A 13,887-nucleotide genomic window follows, 5' to 3' on the forward strand; every position below is an offset into this window, starting at 1 on the left:
CTACAGGAAAAAAAATGATGCTGATGGACTTGCTAGATGCAGGGCACCACAAAACTCCAATTTGTAAAAGGAGCAGTGTCTTTGAAGGGCAATAAAACGAATCTTGTACAAATGGCTAAGAATGCATGAAAAGACACACAGCATCCTTAGTCACCTGGGAAATGTAAATCAAAACCACAGTGAGGTGCCATTTCACATCCCCTAGGATGACTAATATGAAAACGATGGACAAGGAAAACAGATGTGGAGACACTGGAACCCTCATACACTGCTCGTGGGATCTTGCAAGGGTGCAGCCACTTTGGAAACCAGCTTGGTAGTTCCTTAAACTGTTGAACACAGAGTCATTATGTAAGTCAGCGATTCTACTCCTGGGTATAGACCCAGGAAAATTGAAAATATATGTCCACGTATAACTTGTACACAAATGTTCCTAGAAGAATTATTCATAATAGTCAAAAAGTTGAAATAGCAACAATATCGATCAACTAATGAATGGATAAGTGACAATGGGGCAGATTCAGGCAGTAGATTCTACAATAAAAAGAAGAGAAATACTGCTCTACGCTAAAACATAGATGAACCTTGAAAACCTTATGCTAAATGAAAGGAGCCAGTCACAAAAGTCCATATACTCTGTGATTCTATTTATGCGTAATTTCCAGAATAGATGAATCCGCAGAGATGGAGAGTAGATTAGTGATTGTTAGGGGCTGGGTCTAGGGAACAATGGGAGAGTGACTGTGATGTGCACAGAGTTCCTTTTTGTGCTGATGAGATGTCCTAATATTAGGTATTGTTGATAATACACAACTCTGTGCACTAAACCACACTGAATTTTATACTTTAAAAATGTGAATTTTCTAGTATGTAAATTATATCTCGATAAATTGATTAGAAAAAAATGAATTAATCATCACTTAAAAAAATCGAATCGATTTTTTTACGTTCATTTACTTATTTTTGAGAGAGACAGAGAAAGAGTGAGCAGGAGAGCAGCAGAGAGAGACAGAGGGGCAGAGAGAGGGGGAAAATCCCAAGCAAGCTCCACAATGTCAGGTCAGAGCCCAAGGTGGGGCTTGAACCCATGAAACTGTGAGATCATAACCTTAGCTGAAACCAAGAGTCAGATTGTTAACTGACTGAGCCACCCAGGGGCCCCTTAATCATCACTTTTAAATAAAAGTGGCATTTGTGAAAAAAATAATAACTGAATCTAAGACCGTATTACATACTAATAGAGCTAACCAACTCTTAACATGTTGGGGTACACATGCACACACACAAACACATTATTTCCACAAAATTTTTAGCAGTGTGCTTTTTTTCAAGCAACAGCCTAACCTTTCTTCCAGGAACACCAACTAGTCTAAAGGTGGGAGGAGTACAATTAGGAATACTCAGGCTGAGCATAATATTTAGTGGAACATTTTTACTTTTATTTTTTAAATGTTTAGTTATTTTTGAGAGAGAGAGAGAGAGAGATACAGAGTGTGAGCAGGGGAGGGGCAGAGAGAGAGGGAGACACAGAATCGGAAGCAGGCTCCAGGCTCTGAGCTGTCAGCACAGAGCCCGACGCGGGGCTTGAACCCACGAACTGTGAGATCGTGATAAGAGCCGAAGTCGGAGGCCAAACTGACTGAGCCACCCAGGGGTCCCAAACACTTTTTTATTTTAATACTTACCTGTTTATGTTATTGTGTACTGAAAAATATAATTAGCACATCAAACTCATGTCACAGATATCATTGTTTAGGACGAGATGGATGGGAATATGTGTTTTAAAAACTCAATTGAAGGGCGCCTGGATGGCTCAGTCGGTTGAGCATCCGACTCTTGATTTCGGCTCGGGTCATGATCCAAGGTCATGAGGTGGAGGCTCGTTGAGCACGGAGCCTGCTTAAGATTCTCTCTCTCTCCCTCTCCCTCTGTTCCTCTCCCCAACTCTCTTCCTCAACCCCCCCTTCAAAAAACGGATTCAATTTAAAGAAACATATTAAGTATGTAATAGAGGAGCAGAACATAGGGCAAAAACTGTGAAGTGGCACTGAAATAACTAGTTTGAAAAAAACTATTCCAACATATTATTTTTAATCACATCATAGTATTGTGCTGCACGGATATAACATCACTCAATCTCTATTGACAGGCCATTGGGTTGTTTACAACTACGAGTTATACTGTTGAGCATCTCCACGGCCCAGTTGGTGCCCTGCTTGCCAAGCCTGGCCAGGAGTGGGTCACTGAGGAAGAGGAAGCCAGTGAAAGCCTTTCTAGTGATCCTTGAAAGCAGATTCCCTTGGTAAAGGTTTGCTTGTATAGATTCAGAATGTAAATTTACCCGATGGATGCACTGAGCATATTTGCAAGCTGCATATTCTCATGGTGAGGAAGGAGAAAAGATGGTCGGCAAAAACTATGATGGGTTCAACCACGTCCCTTCCTTTTTGTCCCCCTCACCTCCCTGCTCTGCCCTCTCCAGCATTCATAGCCTGATGGGTCCTGAAAAAGCGATCAGGAAAACTTGGGGCTGATCCCACAAGAGACCCCCCCCCTTCTCATTGCAATCTCTTCCTGCCACCCCCTCCGCAAGTAAATGGGCTCGGAACAGCGAGCCCACTTTGGAAAACCAGCTCTAAGGAGGACAAAATGCCTGATCTGTGTTTAAAAGGCAACACCATGTATTTAGAAATAACCTGCTTTCAGGAAATTCAGAACAATCTTCTTAAAGTTATGCTGGAGCTAGCCAATTTCTCTTTTAGGGTCACTTGTTTGTATTAATAGAAATCCATCTGCATAAAGTGACAGTCTACGTTCCTGTTCCCCCGCCTGTCACCAGATGGAGACTTGGTCAATGTGGGATGCTGTCTTTCACACAGATGCGAGCATATATAAAAAGACAAGTTATTGGTGGAAATTATAATAGATGGAGATTAGGACCATTCTAAAACAGACTTGGATCTCTGCTTTTGACACAGGAAATGTTGTTTACACCATTTCTGTAGGGTTGCCTAAAATATACCAGTTCCACGCTAAAGATAATTGCTTACACTACTTACTAACAGATAATGCATTCTTCCGAGTAAGTTTAAAAAAAAAAAAATGGAAAGAAAGAAAGAAAGAGAAACCCTTCCAGTTAACAGTTATTTATTTACTTACCCTTTTTACTCACCTTTCCTCCCCTATAGAGTTGTTGTCGTCGTTTTAACTGATAAAAGTAACGGAAGCGAGCAGGAGACGGTGTGCCCTTCTAGGAGCCAGGTGGCTAGAGCGCAGCTCTCTCCTTCTTCCCCTCTGCACCCAACCCCAGGCTACTGGCTCTGCTAAGTCAAACATCCAGAGACACTCTTGGGCAGCTGGATGCAAATGGGGCCTGAAGCTCTGTTACATTACAGTGCTGGCAGAAAGATGAAGGAAATAGGGCACAGATTTCCATCGCCATGACCTGGCCGAGCATCTGGGAAAAAAGGAGCAGGCCTACGGGCTGAGGACCAGGAAGCAGCTGATCCTGGGCAAAGCGTGCAACTTTCTCGCACCCTATTGTATTTTTCGTTTGTTTGTTTAAGTTTATTTATTTATTGTGAGAGACAGAGAGTGAATGCGCTGGGGAGGCTCAGAGAGAGAAGGAGAAAAAGCATCCTAAGCAGGCTCTGCGCTGTCAGCATGGAACCTGACGGGGGGCTTGAACCTGTGAACTGTGAGATCATGACTGGTGCTGAAATCAAGAGTCAGATCCTTAACCGACTGAGCCATCCAAGCACTTCACTCTCACCCCATTTTATACAGCAGTCAGAAGCTGCCTTGCCTTTTGTTTCCTAGAGGATCCCGCTCTACAAACAAACCAATGATTTCCAGGCACGTCCTGGGCATCCGAGCACCTGTCAATGCACAGCGTCCCTGTGTTTTCCCAGGTCTATTACCCTGGCTTTTCCTAGAGTTTCTTGATCTGTTTCTCAGACTCCCCCACTCTGCAGGATCACAGCCCACTTGTCGAGAGCTCTCATGATTCATCCAGAATCTTGACAGCCCTTTGTTTCCTCCATTCCAGAACCTTTGTTGGAGGATCCAGAATAGGTTAGGATTACCTTTGACCATAGAAATGATTGCAGCAGTTTAGCCAAACAGAGGTCGATTTTTCTTCTCTACCTGGAACTCCAGAGGGGACAGTGGCCTTGGCTCTCTGAATCTGCTCCAGGATGACCTGGTCCACCATCCTCAAGGTTTGCTTTTCATCTTTGGGGCTCCAAGATGGCTTTTCCACCCCCAGACCTCCAATCCATTTCCAGGCAGGTTGAAAGATGAAGGACTAAAGGCATAAGTCAGCTGAGTCTGTCCTTTTTATTTTATCAAGAAAAAAAAAATTTCAGAAAGTGTCACCCAAAAGACTCTTGCTTTCAACCTATTGGCCAATAATGAGTAACACAGCCCTTTCTGTATTAAGAGAGTTTGAGGAAGTGAATGTTTTGACCTGGATACTCTGTAGCCCCAGACAACATTTAGGTTTTATTCTGAGGAAGACAAAGAGATTGGATATCGGGTAACTTTGCAACCAGCCATCTCCACCACAAACCAAGTCCAAGGGAAACACTGGGCAACCTGAATGATGATGATTCCATGTCCTTGACTTCTGAATTACCTCTACCTGGCAGCTTCTATACCCACCTCTGATCAGAACTTTGTTTTTCTTTCTTTCTTTCTTTCTTTCTTTCTTTCTTTCTTTCTTTCTTTCTTTCTTTCTTTCTTTCTTTCTTTCTTTCTTTCTTTCTCTCTTTCTTCCTTAACGTTTATTTATTATTGAGAGACAGAGCATGAGCATGAGCATGGGAGGGGCAAAGACAGGGGGAGACACAAAATCCAAAGTAGGCTCCAGGCTCCGAGCTGTCAGCACAGAGCCCGACGTAAGGCTCAAACTCACAAACCGTGAGGTCATGACCTGAGCCGAAGTTGGACACTTAACCAACTGAACCACCCAGGTGTCCCAAGAACTTTCTTGATAGTGCTGGTAACTGGAACACTTAATCCCTCTAGACACAATATCAGGCTGTTGGCTGCAGCCCTCAGCAGTTAAGTTCTATGACATTTACCTTCTTTTTTTCCCCAACCAGCTCATGCCAGCTCATGCAAGCTCACGGCTTGTGGCTAGGACTGCAGGAGCTTATGCCAATACAGGGTCTCACACATGGTGGAAAGCAATGAGGATTGGGGGAATCAAGGAGCCTTTAATTCACAGAAGGTGACATAGAAATCCTGGGAGCTAGGAAATACGAATGATAAGTAAAACTTTTCCATTTTTACTTAAACCTCCATCCCAACCCCAAAGCCAACTTTTTTGATTTGCTTCTGGGATATCCTGCAGAAAATTGCTAACCCTTTACAAACCTAAATGGTAGAATTGCTCTAAGCGTGACACAATTGGGTGTATACTGAACACTTGTTCTGTAACCTGATTATTTTTCAATGAATGCTATATTCTGAATATTTTTCCAGGCCGGTTCATAGAGATCTGCCTGAATCTGCTTGGTGTTATATGGATGTACTGAAACTTCTTAAATGATTCTCCTACTGAAGGGCATTTAGCTCGCTTCCATTTGTTACCCACAATGCTGCAGTGCACAGTTCCCCACAATGGACTTTAATCACCTCTGTGAGTATGTGTGTTGGACAATTTCCTACAAGTGTAATAGAAATTCACATTTACTGAAAAGAATGAAATTGGGATTGTCCCAGAAAATCTTGGTTGCATAGGCACAATAATTAAAACTATTTTCTGCTCACAAACAGCCATGTAGATCTAAGTGAGGACTGATTTTCCCATTCACCACAAGCTACAAGCGAAAACTCAGGAAAATTCCTCTCTTTTTTGGTTTCTCCTCAGGGAACATTTAAAGGATATTCTTGCCCCAGAAAAATCCACAAGTTAATAAAAAAATATAAGATTTCTTAGTATTACACTTTTGCAAAGTGCAGAGCATTAGTGGGCATGGGGATTTAAATAATTCAAAAGGGAAAACAAAACAAAACACTTAGCCTGAAAATAGCCAGAAGACTGAACCAAACGTGTTGTGGGCTTTCTTTCTATGTTTACTATACTGAAGGATGCCATTCTACTAGAAAATTGGGGGAGGAAATATTTCAATATTAAAAGAAACCTGTATATGTCCTGTGTATAATTTCAAATTTGTATAATTGAAAAAAACACCACAACAAGAGAATTTGAAGATATTTTAGTCTTGCTACACATCAGTCTACGACCCTGGTCTCCTAGGCATTTATCTCTGCATTTAGGGGTGTATCTATGTCAAAGTTTCACTGGACAAGCGCATTGATTTTTCTTTCCATTCCTCATTTGGTAAGAATGTGTGCCCGTATGTGTGCATAAACAGATTTAAAAGACCATTTCAAGGGCCTTTATAGTCGAGTGGCAAACGCAGAGCTGATAGCAGAGGTGATTTGTTAGCGTCACACATTACTCCGTGTTGAAGTTAAGAAATATCGACGTCTAAGGTAGTAAAATTAGATGTGAGCTTTGAAAGTTGTGGATGGTTTGACCCTGACTGATTTTAGGTCAAGACAGAGTAGACTGTCAGATTTTGAAAAAAAAAAAAAGAAAAAGAAAAAAATATATATATATTAAGTATTTAAAAGAAATGGTGAACAAAATTTTCTGTCCATTTCAAAAGGACTTTCATGATGTCTCCAAGCATTTGTTGAAACCAGAAGTATGGCATTTCATAGGCCATTTCTTAAAGCTTTAAATTTCTCTGTCATGCTCAAGGCCCATGGAATTACAGTTATTTCTTTTACCTGTCCTGATGTTATGTAAAAGTAAACCCTTTACCTTCTTTGCCTTTGTTCAGTGTCCCTTTTTATAAAGATGAATGATGACCTTGTGACTTCTGAACACCGGTGATAGGTTATTTCAGGACTTTTTTCCTCAATAGAGCAGACTTTTTTTTTTCTTTTTAACCTTTTATCTATTTTGGAGTTAAGCATTGGCAGTATTATCCTGCCCTCTTACTTTGGGAATGACAAAAAAAAAAAAAGAAAAGAAAAGAAAAGAAAAGAAATCAGCTTCTTAAACGGATTATCTTTTTAGTTTTTTTTTCTCTTTCCTTTTATACCTAAAGCTCTTCATCCTTCTCTAGGTTTTTGTTTCTGTTTCCATCTGAAATCTATTTTATTTGGTGGTCAGTCGATGCGCATTCCATTTCTGTTTCCAGAGTTACTGTTATTTTCAACATCCTTTCACAAGGAGGGACACTGAGGCACCAAAGGCAATAACAGGTTTCACGGTGTCCTCGACTCAGGGTTTGATGGAACTGAGATCAGATGCAGAGCTTTTCATTCCAACCATGCTCTCCACCTTGTTTCGGAACTGACTCCCTCTGAACGTCTCATACTTCAAATGATGGGGTCATAATTGGTGAGTGAAATAACTAGCTGGAGAGGCAGGAGTAGGGGTTGTATTCAGCCTTAGACACTCAGGAAGGGCTAGGCAAACATTGGGTTAACTTTCACAATAGCTCCTTAATCTTGTGGGAGGAGATGACCAGCCTCTTCAATGATGTTAACCAACCATCGAGGCTCACTCAACCAATCTCTGGTCTTCTATTTCAGCAAATCTGTATCTTGCAGTCCTGAATTAGAGGAAGCATGAATTTCAGAGGGAGAGCTGGAAAGATCTGGATTTTAGTCTGGTTCAATTACTGTGAGAGTTGAAGCAGTCTCTTTACCTCTTAGTTTTCCCATTTGTAAAATAAGGGGTTGGTCTTTCACACTGAAGTCCCCTTCCAGCCCTGTGTACATTCTGGGAGTCTTCCGAGGAGAATGGCAAAGAATTATGAGAGGTAGTTCTAAGAAATACCAGTGTTCCTTTTGTCTTCCACTTTTTTTATCATTTGCTAGTTAGAGTAAATAATTACTTGATTGAGTGATTTTGTAAAAAGAAGCAATCCATGCTACTCTTTTTTTTTTTTTCATGTTCATTTATTTGTTTTGAGAGAGAGAGAGAGAGCGAGAGAGAGCACAAACAGGAAAGGGGGCAGGAGGGAGAGAGAGAAAGAGTCACAAGTCAGTGCGGAGCCTGACGAGGGGCTTGATCTCATGAACTATGAGATTGTGACCTGAGCCAAAATCAAGAGTCGGACACTTAACCGACTGAACCACCCAGGTGCCCTGGATTCACGCTACTCTTAACGACTGGTAGCATTTTAATTGGTTTACGAAGAAAAAAGGTATCCACTCACTTCGTTCGTGAAAAGTATTGAGCTATGAGTGCCTTTCAGTTACCACGATAAACCCTCCTGGTAACACAAAGCTGAGTCACACGCAGCCTCTATCCTCAGGTCATACAGCGTCCATGCTAGCTCTCCTACGGCTAGCTGTAATACGAAACGTACGAGTAGGATGAATCGGTATGAAAATTCAGGGGAGGGGAAAATTGCTTTCCGTCGGAAGAGCTGGAAAGACTTTAAGGACAGGTTCAGCTCCTGGCACACAGGAAGCATTCAGTAAGTTTATGCTATGGAATGAATGAGGTTACATGTGAACCAGGCTGTGGACCACGAGGAGAAATCAGTCATACTGAGACGAGAAAGTAGGCGATCGAGGCAGAGGGAATCGTGTGGACAAAGGTGAAACATTTTGGACACGTGTGGGAAACTGCTAATGTCTAGCCAGATCTGAACATCCCTGTGAGCCCTTTCCTGCAGCTGTGGCCATTTAGCCCCTGCTCCCAGCTTGTTGATGAGCTCCTGGACCCTGTGGATATACGGGCCCATGTGTGTGAGTCTCACATCTGACATTCAGGTGGCCAGGCAAGCCTCGAATGTCAATCAGGCCGTTTCTTGTTTCGGAGCCCCACCGCTGTGCTGATCTCTGGATTTCTGTCCCATTTCCTGGACCGGAACCCGTAGTTAGTAATCAACCCGCATTCCAGCCTCTTTCGGATATAAAGCCCTTGTTTTGTTCTTGGTCTCTCAGCACTTTGAAGACGTTGATCCACGGTCTTCTGGTCTCTCTGGTTCCTGAGATGTTCACGGTCCTTCGAATCATTTTCCTCCCGCATGTCGTGTGTCATTTTTCCCTAATAGTTTTCAAGATTTTCTTTTTCATCTTTGGTTTTCAGGAGCTTGATGATGTGTCAGGTGTGGTTTACTTTGAGTTAATCATGCTTGGGGTTTGCTGAGCTGCTCTGATCTATAAGTTCATGTCCATCTCCAATTTTGGCAGTTTTCAGCTCTGGTTTCTTTTTTGTCTCTTTCTGGAATTCCCATGACATATACATTCGACCTTTTAATGTGATTCTACAGGTCCCTGAGGGTCTATTTTCATTTCATTTTTTTCCTCCCTGTTCTTTACATTGGATAATTCTTATTGATCTGTCTTCAAACTCACAGACTCTTTTTCTTCCTTATCATCTCCATTCTGCTGTTGAACTCGCTCACTGAATTTTTCAATTTTCAGATCTTTCATTTCTCAATTGTATCATTGCTGATTAATTCCGTTTATCGTTTCTATTTTTCTGCTGAGAACTTGTTTCTTTCTGTCCATTGTAAGTATTTTTACCTTTATTGCATAGATCATAGTTATACTAGCTGCTTTAAAAGCTCTGCTTGAGAATGTCAACACCTGGGTCATCTCAGGGTTGACATATATATGTTGCTAGTCTTTTCCCTTGAGAAATGGTCACATTTTCTTAGCTGCGTGTATTCTTGAGCAATTTTGGATGTTATCCCGGCCCTCATGAAAACTGTTCTGTAGATTCTTATTATAATTCTCTGGAAAGTGTTGGGTTTATTTTTTTTTTTACTTTTTGTTTGTTTGTTTGATTTATCAGACAATGAACTTCGTTCATTCCAGCTGGAAGTGGTGTTTTGCCTTCTGTGGGTGGTGCTTCTAATCTCAGTTCACCTTTTTTTTTTTTTCAACGTTTTTTATTTATTTTTGGGACAGAGAGAGACAGAGCATGAACGGGGGAGGGGCAGAGAGAGAGGGAGACACAGAATCGGAAGCAGGCTCCAGGCGCTGAGCCATCCGCCCAGTGCCTGACGCGGGGCTCGAACTCACGGACCGCGAGATCGTGACCTGGCTGAAGTCGGACGCTTAACCGACTGCGCCACCCAGGCGCCCCCTCAGTTCACCTTTTAAAGCCTTTGTTATGCTACTTTCACTGTGTCCCCTGTGTGCCCCATTCAGAGACTAATCAGAGGCGGGCTGTGGTTCGGCTATCACTTGAGTTCTCAAAGCCTTGGCTGTGCTGTTGTGGGTCTGACTGTGCACGCCCTGTGCGGGGTCATCAACAGAACTGTGGACTCCCCCACCCCGCCCTGCCCCCGTAACTCTCCTCTCCACACTCTGGCCCACGAGGACCCCTTCTCTCAGCTCTCAATCCAGAAAGTTGGAAATATTATTTCAGTTTTAGCAGCCTCCAGGGCTGACCCCTTCCCGGCTCGGTGCTTGGGGCTGCCCTCAGGGCAAAGCTATGAGAAAAGAGAAAAAGAGAGAGAGAGAGAGGGACAGAGAGAAAGAGAGAGAGAGAGAGAGATCTGACAAATTCATTTCCTTGCAGGTCACTTCTCCAAGCTTCAATTTCCATCTCCAATGTGCCTGCTTTGGCTGCATTTTCAAGCTTCAGGTAGTGGCTTCTTGTATTTTGTCCGGAGTTTTTAGATGCAATCTGCGACAGAGGTAAACCGTGGTGCCCTGCTATGCCAGAGATGAAGTCTATTCATGTGGAAAAGAACATCTTCAAGGAGCTTGGAGAGAACAAAGATGACAGCGGGATGGGACAGGTAGGAGGCAGGGTGGAGAGAAGGATGTTTCAGAAAGAGAGGGCTTGCTTGAAGGCCGCGAGCAGAGACCCAGAGGAGAGAGAAAATTATTAGGATGACCCTGCCTCTGTCAAAGATGAAGCGTTGCTAAAAGGACTCTGAAAGTTGGGGACGTGCAGTCAGATTGGGGGGGAAGTGGAAACTCAGAGACCGTGGCCTGTGAGGAAATGAATTTCCCAGGTTTCTTTTCACTTTCCTTTTCCACGGCTTTGACCTCTAGACAGCCTCAAGCACAGAGCTGGGAAGGGGGGTCCGGGGTGGCAGCTGCTGAAGTTGAGATAATATTCCCATCTTTCTGAGCTGAAGTCCTGGGAGAAGGAGTCCTGGGCCAAGGGGGCCAGTGTGCAGAGAGGAGAGCGCCCGTGGAAGGGGACCCCGTAGTTGTGTTGATGAGCCCACCCCAGTGCCTGCATGGGTCAGACTACAGGGTCCAGAGAGAGGAGACAAGTTCTGGACATATACGGTGGGTGTGGCTTGGAGAGAAGGAAGGATGCTTCCTTCTCTGAGATGGAGGAAGGGAGGCAAGGATGGAAGATGATCCCCAGAACTTTGGGGGTGAGTAGAAAGAAAGCTGAGTTGGCTGACATCTTACATCCTGCCGAGATCACCTATCAAGAGTGGGGGTGGGGCAGGGCGATTTGAAACCTTGTGATGTTTCCAGGGGCTTGAATGCAGGTGCTGTGCTAGTATTGTTTCATCTCTGACCGTGGCCGGTCATTCTTCTCACTCCCTTTAAACTGCCACTGTTCCCATAGGACCTAAACGTTAGGGCAGAACTCGCCGGGAGGGAACGGGTCTAAACTTAGGTAACATGTGCCTTGCATACTCTCTCCATTTCTAGAGTTGAAAATGGCCCTGGAAAAAAAAAAAATCATACAATTATAATATGTGGACCGCAGAAAGAGAGAAGAAAAGTTAGCAATGTTCTGGGAATCATGCCCAGCTCTTTTATGATTCTGAGTAGTAAAGTTACAACATGCCACATGAAATTTGGCAGTGTGTGAGCCGAACCACCGCTCTGTGAAGACCCCTCACTCATCTGTTTCATTTCTTGCCAGACTCAGTCGTTATTAATGAAGAGCGACAGAGCCTCCCACGGCAGGTTTGAGTTAGTTCTGATGTAATGGTCTGTTATCTCTCTTGGAATCGTTTTCAGGCACTTCGGATTCCTCCCTTCCATTTCCTGAAATGGTGCTCTGGTTGTTAGGGAACCAAAATGCCAAGTCACCTTGGATCAAGTTTCCTCTGCCTTTCTCTCCTGGGTACTAAACTCTGGCTCTCCCACTTGCGGAGAAAAGTCATTTAGAGATTTAACGTTGGTTTGATTTCTATTAGCCATGGTACAATATCAACATTTTCCCCCAGGCAAAGGTAAAAATGACACATTTTTTCCATGCGTGGTTTGTGCATGGGTATGTGCTCTAAGACTGTTTTTATTAAAACAAAGCTCTTGCCTGCTTCCTGTGAGAATCAGTGTTTTGTTGTCAGATGATGGGGTTTTGTGTTGCTGTGTCAGAGCCCCCCGGCTGGGGTAGGGTACTGACTGGATTCACCCCGAGTGTATCAGTTAAAGTAATCTCAGATGAAGCTGAGGGCAGAGGAGAGGGAAGAACATTTTAAAGGATAAAAAAAAAACAACAACAGCAATGACATGAAATGGACTATCAACCACAAACCGCCAAGTTGATTAGTGTAAAATTAATAATGTGCTCAGCGATGGTCTCCTCCTGACTTTGGTGGGGATTTAATATATGTTTCACTCACCCAGGTAATCTTGGTTTTTAAAAACAAATTCCAATGTCAAACTAAATAGGACACTATTCTCATTAACGAGTTTTTTTGTCTCAGAAGTCAGAACCCCATGGATGGGCTCACAAGTTCTAGAAAGAAACTAAGCTGTAGACACCTAGATATTTAGGGCTGAAAAAAAAATATTTTTAAACCGTCTAGTCCAATTTCTTTCTTTTACAACCAGAATTGGAAACATAAGAGAAGTTAAGCAACGTGCTAAACGTCCCAGAGCTACTGACATAGCCCAAACTCAGACACATGAGTATTCACTGTCTGTTGAGCTTTCCACCAGACCACGAAGATTCGAAGGTTTGTGGTGTCTTGCCGTCTTTGCTTTGTCTCTTTCGACGCAAGAGTTGAGGGTAGTAGAGTGGTGGACAGAAAGGGGAGTTTACAGACAGAAAGTCCTTGAAAGGGACCCAGTTTCTCAGAAAAGGATGGCTAACGACGTTCATACTGATTTGTTATAAGATTTTCATTCACTCAGGAGGAAGCCAGTGATCCTCCCTGCTATGAGGATTCCAGGGGGATTCGGAGATTCCCAAAGCCCTCCGACGTTTAGCGACGATGGACAATGGCAGACCCGTGCCTTCCTTGAGCTCAAAACCCAAATGGCTCCTGTGTCTCCTGCCTGTGCGTCCCCTCCCCCAATGAGCCAAAACGCACAGCTCACTGTTTGATTGACTACGATGGACATATTGCAAAGAGAATTAAGATTTTGTAGGTGCCCTGAGCCTCGGTTAGCATGAAAATTCCCGCTTGAAAACAATCTCCCAAGGAATGCTTTAGGAAAGATGCTGGTGACTTCCAGGCAACTTAGAAGATGCGGGTTTTATTACGGTTTCAGTGGGCATCCTCCCTCCTACATGTATGGTCACCCATCAACACAGGCCAGTCTGACGAAGACAAAACCAGGTAAAAATAGTTTCTCACGTTTATTTAGAAAGTAACATTCCCTGGGGTTGTGAAAACAGAATGGACGACCGGACATATTCTAAGCCAGGGCTAGTGAAGCAAGGCTGTCTGGATGACCCGAGAAATTCAGTCTCAGGGCACGGCGGCATGGAATTGAACTAGCCAGCCCCCAAACAGGGTGACCAGGGAGGCTGCCCCCGTGAGGCAAATATCCTGATTGAGGCTGCAGAAAATAGTTTCTGGGGTGCTCTGGGCACTGTGCCTCACCTCTACCAGACAAAGGCCACCAGGACAGTGATTCGGGGAAAGAAGGTAGCTCAGCCATGCTAAACAAGGCCCAAGACTCATA

The 13,887-nt window shown here is 43.5% G+C and overlaps 1 long non-coding RNA gene across 1 annotated transcript; it reads left to right on the forward strand.

The window, feature by feature from the left end:
* Window positions 1–3,670: 3,670 nt before the first annotated feature.
* LOC128315439 (uncharacterized) lies at window positions 3,671–13,019 on the forward strand. The gene is made up of 4 exons (XR_008298186.1): window positions 3,671–4,220; window positions 5,488–5,644; window positions 10,571–10,793; window positions 11,989–13,019. It is a non-coding gene; the product is annotated as an uncharacterized LOC128315439 (long non-coding RNA).
* The last annotated feature ends 868 nt before the right edge of the window (window positions 13,020–13,887 follow it).

Source organism: Acinonyx jubatus, chromosome B2 (assembly GCF_027475565.1).
Source record: "Acinonyx jubatus isolate Ajub_Pintada_27869175 chromosome B2, VMU_Ajub_asm_v1.0, whole genome shotgun sequence".
Lineage (NCBI taxonomy): Eukaryota > Metazoa > Chordata > Mammalia > Carnivora > Felidae > Acinonyx > Acinonyx jubatus.